Below are 7020 nucleotides of genomic sequence, written 5' to 3'. Positions count from 1 at the left end.
CTCACCCTTTGCTGGAAACATTGCCCCAGCTACCCTCACAACAGCCCTCTGAACCAGAGCTTGGTATTTCCAAAGAAAGGCGCCCATGCATGGATTCACTTTCAGTGCTTCGGTGGAAACAGCACATTGGGTGGGTATGTAAATTACCTCCGATCTCTGCCTCAGGGACAGTCCCCAAGTGTGTGAAACAGTCTAGTCAGGAATCAGCCCTCCAGAGGGTGTCACATTAGCATTTTAAATATGTACTTTTATTAAAATCTACACCACAGATTTTATCCACACAAAGGATGTTAGAAGTCCCTTTTCATAGAAGTGTAATGTGGTGAAGATACATTGTTGGCTAGAAAGATTCTCGGAGCTCAGCACTGTGCACCACTAGGGAAGAGCAGCAGCCTGGTGCTTCAGGACTGTGCTCAGGGGCAGGGCCCCTGGGGTCCTGGGGCCCCCACACCCTGGATGGACAGGTACAGGTGCCTGCCTGCCTTTGTGCTTACTTGCTAGTGAATATCTGGACTTCTGGCAGAATTTGATCTAGTATCTGCCTTCATTGCAACATTCCACCTCTGGCGAGGTTGTGGGGCAGGGTCTGCCTCTCATTTGTTTGTTTTTTTCTTTTGAGACATAGTTTTGCTCTGTCACTAGGCTGGAAGCTCCGCCTCCTGGGTCCGCTCCATTCTCCTGCCTCAGCCTCCCGAATATCTGGGACTACAGGCACCTGCCACCACGCCCGGCTAATTTTTTGTATTTTTAGTAGAGACAGGCTTTCACCATGTTAGCCAGGATGGTCTCAATCTCCTGACCTCATGATCCGCCCAACTCGGCCTCCCAAAGTGCTGGGATTACAGGCATGAGCCACCGTGCCTGGCCAAGGGTCCACATTTTTACCAGAAGACCCTGTCTGTTAGAACACACGCCCAGCGTAAAGTGGTAGAGCCTGGCTGGGAACCAGGTCAGATTCCACAACCTGTGGCCCCAACCACCGTCCCACACTGCCTTTCCATGCTGCCTTTGGAACCCTCTTGAGGGTCTGGGGAGTTCTGGCATCTTCACTCTAGGACCCGCCAGAGCAAGGCACAATGCTGGATGCCCAGCGTGGCCACAGAGGGTGACATCGCTGCATTCACTTCTCAATGGTTGCTTCAACCCCAAAGCGGAAATCATGTTGGGCCTCCAGCTTTGCCTGGAAGGTGGTGGTGATCTGATGATTCCTTTCACTCTGAAACGTGTCTGAAACGTGGCCTGTGTTTTCAGGCGGTGGCTCATTCTAACATGGGCTGCTTGATCTTATCAATCTACATGCTTCATGTGTCTTTCAAGGCTTTTGGCCAACAGCAATGAATTCTAATCGGCAGTTACGCTCCTGAGTCCACGCTGGCTTTTATTATTGCTCTTTGAATTCGTGTTCCTTTAACAAGCTATGAAAGTGAAAACCACCACCTCCTCTGATCCCCCTCTCCCCAACATGGCAGGGCCCATGCATACTGAGCAAGCACGGGGTTACTTGACCAGAGGGGGAAGAGGAGGGCTCTCCTCTATCCCAGGTTCCAGGCCAAGGGTGACTCGGGGGAGGACAGCCACACAGACTGCCACCTCTCAGGGTGCCTGCCGGGAGCTTGCACAAGAGCTGCTCGTCTCCCCACCTTCCCTCCCGACGCAACCCTCCATGTGGTCAGCAACCAATCTCTAGGCCCCCTGCGCCTGGCCCATCACAGGTGCAAAAGTCAGATGAAGCGAATGAATGATTAGCCTGAATCCCTGAGCCAATGGAGGTACGGACCCAACCGGACATGCTGCAGTGCACACACCTCCCAGGGGTCCTCAAAGTGGATTCACAGACCCGCAGCAGCAGCGCAGCCCAGGAACTTGTTAGGAACTCAGATTCCCAGGCCCCTGCCCAGACCCTCCTAATCAGAAACTCAGGGGCTGGGCTGGCAAGCTGGATTTGAAGCAGCCTCCAATCCAGGTGATTCTGAGACACACTTGACTTTGAGAGCCACTGATCTAGGTCAATGGTTTTCAGACATTTTTAAAGCAGCAGCCGCCCTCTGCAGATGAAACAGGCAGGTCAGGGGACATCGTGGGTGAGGCAATGGGTGGGGCCTCACACCACTCAACTCTTGGCCTCACAGAAACACTCCTGCAGATTTTTCTGGTTTAAAAGTATACTCAAGGTTCTCACTTTGCAGTCTTTCTCTCTCTCTCTCTTTTTTTTTTTTTTTTTTTTGAGATGGAGTCTCGCTCTTGTCACCCAGGCTGGAGTGCAATGGTGTGGTCTCAGCTCACTCCAACCTCTGCCTCCCGGGTTCCAGTGATTCTCCTGCCTCAGGCTCCCAAGTAGGTGGGATTACAGGCGCCTGCCACCACACCCAGCTAATTTTTGTATTTTAGTAGAGACAGGGTTTCACCATGTTGGCCAGGCTGTTCTCGAACTCCAGACCTCAGGTGATCCGCCCAACTCGGCCTCCCAAAGTGCTGGCATTATAGGCGTGAGCCACCGCACCCAGCCTACACATTTTTTCTGTTCAGGAAACTGGGAAGACAACACCCAAAGCCAGAGAAAGGGTGTCACAAGGGGAAGAAACCTAAAACGAAACAGAAAAGAATGGAAACAGACAAAGCAACAGGCCCACACAGGGAGGCGAGGACAAGTCCAGGAAGCGTGTTTAATTGGCGTGACATGGACGACATACAGCAGGAGCTCGGGGAGGCTGGGGCATGCTACACGGCCCCTGTCCACCCCTGGGCCTCGCCCTGACCCTGGCCCCAGAGACACACACCGGCAGGTTCAGACAGGACGGCACCCCAAAAAGAGACTCAAAGAGGGCTGGGGAGGCAAGCGGGAAAGGAAATAACCACAGCCAGAAGACACTGCCTTTTGTTTGTTTGTTTTTGCAAGCATTACACCAATTTCTCCCCAAGTGGCAGGCTCCGGGTGGGAGGCAGCAGCAGTCCAAACCGTACCCTTGGGCACCGGCCTCCACTTCTTCGAGGGGCTTTGATGATGACACTATTTGGGTCTCACCAGACCCCTGGGAGGCAGGCCCAGCAGAGACTCTTGCTCCCATCCAAGGGATGGGGGAATTGAGACCCAATGAGCAGAACTGACTTGCGCCAAGTCCTGGAGGAAGCCAGCCACCGAGTCGGGCTGGGAGTGAGGTAGGCCTCCCTGGGGCCAGGGGCCACTGCAGAAACAGGGACAATGGGGAATGTGCAGGCTGGAGAGGGTGACTCGGGGCTACCCCATCCTGGAGAAGGGGCAGAGCCTAAGCCTGGATGCTAAGATGCCAAGACAGAAGATGGGACCAGCTGTTTATTCAACAAAAGCCTTTTATTCATTCAAAAATTAACCATTGGGTTTATTCCGCAGATATTTAAAAAAAAAAAAAGAGGGGGGCAAGGCTTCCCATCACAGTGCCCTTAAGTTAATTCACTTGCTATCCAGGGATGGCCTAGCAGAGGGGTGTCTGGGAAACGCTGCCAGAAATGCGGTGGCCCAGGGCCTCTGAGGACTCACAGCCCCCTCCTCGCCTCCCCGCTCCAGCCTCCCTCTGGACCACCCGTCCGGTGGGGTTGCAGCCCCCAGGTGCGTTGGCGGCTTACCACCACCAGAGGGCGCGCCGCGCTTCCTTAGCTCCCTTAAAATTAAATGCTGAAACGGCGCTGGGAACAGGGTGACTTTCCGCCTGGCGGGTGGGCAATGGAGGCTTTTTCCAGAGACAGGCTGCCTCTCCAGGAAGGGATCCCAGGCATCCCGACCTCCCCACCAACCCCCTCCGAAAAGAGACAAAGTTCCTGAAACCCCAGGTACACTTGTCTAGGAAACGGGCTGTCAAACTGAAAAGCATTTCAGGGGAAGAGATGTCAGTACAGAGGATGACACGTACGCTTGCCTTGATGTTATTTTAAACGTGGCCTGCTTAGATCATGGAAAATCGGAACATTCTCCTAAGTCACCATCAACACAAAGTGAGGAGCAGACGCTACGAGGAAGAGGACAGGCCGTGGCCGACTGGCCGCCTGGGGCTGGTGCCTGCCCTGGCCCCCGGTGTGAGGCTCTGCAGAGGGACTATGGGCGTGCCCTCTGCATCAGAGCATCTGAAGGGAGCCGCACTGGGTAGCAAACGCCGCCGTGGAGAGGCGCACGTGCTGCTCAGGAGGCACCTGGCTCAGGATTCTGCAGCATCACTGCAGCCAGAGGCCTGGGGAGAGGAGGGGCAGAAATCGGTCCCTGCCAGGCAACCTCCAGTAAAAATGGCCAGTGTCCAGCACCCCGCCAGGGCTGGGAAGGGCGGCCCTTCCAGCAGCTCTGGGCTGGCTCGGGGTGTGGGTCCACCGGCATGCTGGGCTGCGGTCCGCAAGGATACTGTCTGCTAAGGCCAGAAGCCACACCTGTGGCTTCAAACCAAAAGGCCAAAGGGCAGGACGATGGAGGAAGGCCGGACACACCGAAGGGGTCCACATGCTTAAGCCCAGACACCCTCAGCCACAGGTCAGGTTGTACAACAGTGTCAGTCCCACTGGACCAGAGAGGCAAATCGAGCCTCAGGCAGAGGCCAAAGAAAAGTAATTTGACCTGGGAAAGACCTCCCTCATCCTCTCAGCCCCAAGTCACCATGTTCGTCCCCTGCCCCAGACCCCAGGTCAGAGCCCTGCTGAGAAACTTCAGCCATTGGTGCTGAGTCCCAGGTAGCCCAGGCCAGCAGCTGAGCAGGGAGCCGACTGGCAGGGGCGTCAAAGAATCCGCCCTTCAAAGTGGCCTGTGAAGGGGGAACCACTGACCCCATCCCTGCAGGATGTTGGTGGGGGAGGGGGGGTTACAGTGGGGCCAGCGTGCAGTCCTAGAGGGCTGCCAATGAATGCCTCAGGGGTGATGCTGGGGTTGGCTGAATGCTCCAGCCAAGGGGAACAGCCACGCAGCCCCACACGGCAACGTCACTCCAGCGGAGGCCTTCCTCGGGCTGGAGGCCTGCTTGCTGAGGGTGGGAACCGAGGACCAAAGTGTCCCCTCTAAAACATGGGATGATAGGCTGTTGACTCTGCAAAGCAGCAGCAACAATTCTAGACCCAGGCCTGGTCCTGACAGTCTGAGAAGCGGCTTCTCACCTCAAGCCTTCCCTGGGCAAGGACTCCTTCTGGGTCCCAAAGGGAGCTCAAGGGTCTGGGGGGACCAAGAAATGCTGTGGGAAGGGACAAGGTGTGCCATATGACACATTCATCTGCTGGAACTGAGCCCACACACCAGCAGCAACGCAATAGGGGCTGTGCTGTGACTCAGACAGTCCCTCAGGCTGCTGGGGTCAAGCAAACTTAACCACAGAATCACCAGCCACAGGAAACTGAACCCCAGCCCTAGAATTACATGATGTCAGCATGGAAAACGGCCTTCAAGACCAACCAGCCCGGGCCTCCTCACTCTGCAGATGGGGCAACTGAGACCCAGAGAGGGCAGGAGGCTGCCCACAATCAAAGGGCAAGGGCCGGACCTCGGGTTCCTACCTCTGGTCCAGGGTGGCCTCACATTCCTGGTGATGGTCCTGGGGCCGTGCCTGCCTCAGTGGCAGGCACAGCTGGAAGCCTCCGTGAAGACGTGTGGGCCACAGCCCCAGGTGTAGGGACTACCTTGATGGGATTGCCTGGGTCTCTTCTCTCCTTCCCTCCCTCCTAGCCTTTGAGCCAAGAGAGGGCCAGGGAAGGGCACCATGCGGTTTACTGGAAAAAGCAGATAGGAACGCGGGAAGGCAGAGCGGGAGAGAGTCATGAACTATCTTGAAATCCCCTCCCCAGCCCAAGGAGGCGGGGGTCCCCTTGGTTTCTGCTAACTGACCTTGAAGACCACCTCTCCTGACTCTGCCTGGGTACTCAGTGCCCCTTCTTCTGGCCCCCAGCCTCAGGCGCTCTGTTTTCCATGCTGCGGCAAACACCAAAGCAAGAGTTGAGAAACCTAAAGATGTCCCCTGTTCATCCTCGGAAAAAATGTTACGGGCCCAGAGGAGAACAAGGATGCGGGGACAGGGGCAGCAGGGAAAAGGGGTTTGGCGGGAGGCATCCGGGCTGGAGGGAACAGTGCATTAGCCATTTAGGAATTTCCACCTCTCCCCTCTCCAAAAATCAAGCACAGTATCTGAAAAACAAAAAATTTTTTTGGCTTCTTGGCCGCTGCAGGCCACCATCCTCCCAAGTCAGCGTGGGCAGGTGGGTCAGGGCGTGCACATGTAAACGGTGGGCCCACAGCCCTGGGAGCTGAGGACTCACCAGGCAGCAGCAACAGTTAACAACCAATAAATAAAAGATATCAATTATATATGTATATAAAAAAAAACCTCACTTTCCCCACAAAAAGCACAATACTGTTATCACAAAAAAAATCATCATCCTCATAATTAATCATCCTAGCCACGCAGGTGGTTTTGCTGCTAAAAGATGGGACGACAAATAACGTTGACCAGGCAGAACCCCTAGACACCCTCGGCCCACCCACAGCCTCTCCGGCTGCCGAAGGACGAGGGACGAGGGCAAGGCAGAGTTCTCTGAGGTCCCCAGGCCTTCGCCCCATCTGTCAGTCTGTGTCTTCTAGGACAGAAGGTAGTTGTTTTTTTTCTTTTAAAACGTCTGTTCAAAATAAAAACCAAAAGCACACGCGCAAGAGAGCAGGAGGAACGGAGGCTGCCTGCGAGGCAGCCAAGTCCTTGGTTTTGCAGAGGGCTGTAGCCTTTTCCGTTTCGTGTTGTCGTTTTCCGGACAAGCAGAGGTTGCTGGCAATTGGAGCCGGTGGCTTCAGGCGGGGGATGGGTGCAGGACAGGGGAGAGGAGAGCCGGGGCCTCCCGGGTCAAGGGCAGCCGGCTGTGTGTGGATGCGGAAGAAGGCTGGGTAGACGCACGGGGTTGGTGTCAGGGCTGAGGTGGCCTCATGGCACAGAAGGAGGTGAGTGGTTCCCAGGCATCTGGAAGACACAAGGAGGCAGGATGGGTTAAGATCCAGCCACAGGGGATAGGGGTTAAGGTCTGGCCACAGAGGATAGG

At 55.4% G+C, this 7020-nt stretch overlaps 1 protein-coding gene across 1 annotated transcript in view; it reads right to left on the bottom strand.

Moving 5' to 3' along the window:
- Positions 1 to 3309: 3309 nt before the first annotated feature.
- NCS1 (neuronal calcium sensor 1) overlaps positions 3310 to 7020 on the bottom strand; it is a 79936-nt gene continuing 76225 nt past the window's right edge. The window contains exon 10 of the mRNA XM_058445925.1: positions 3310 to 6941. The gene's annotated coding sequence lies outside the window, so the exon portion shown is untranslated. The remainder of the gene's footprint in view (positions 6942 to 7020) is intronic.

Source organism: Hylobates moloch, unplaced genomic scaffold (assembly GCF_009828535.3).
Source record: "Hylobates moloch isolate HMO894 unplaced genomic scaffold, HMol_V3 SCAFFOLD_10, whole genome shotgun sequence".
Classification (NCBI taxonomy): Eukaryota; Metazoa; Chordata; class Mammalia; order Primates; family Hylobatidae; genus Hylobates; species Hylobates moloch.
Note: the sequence above shows the minus strand (reverse complement) of the source record. Positions and strands in the feature narration are given on the sequence as shown.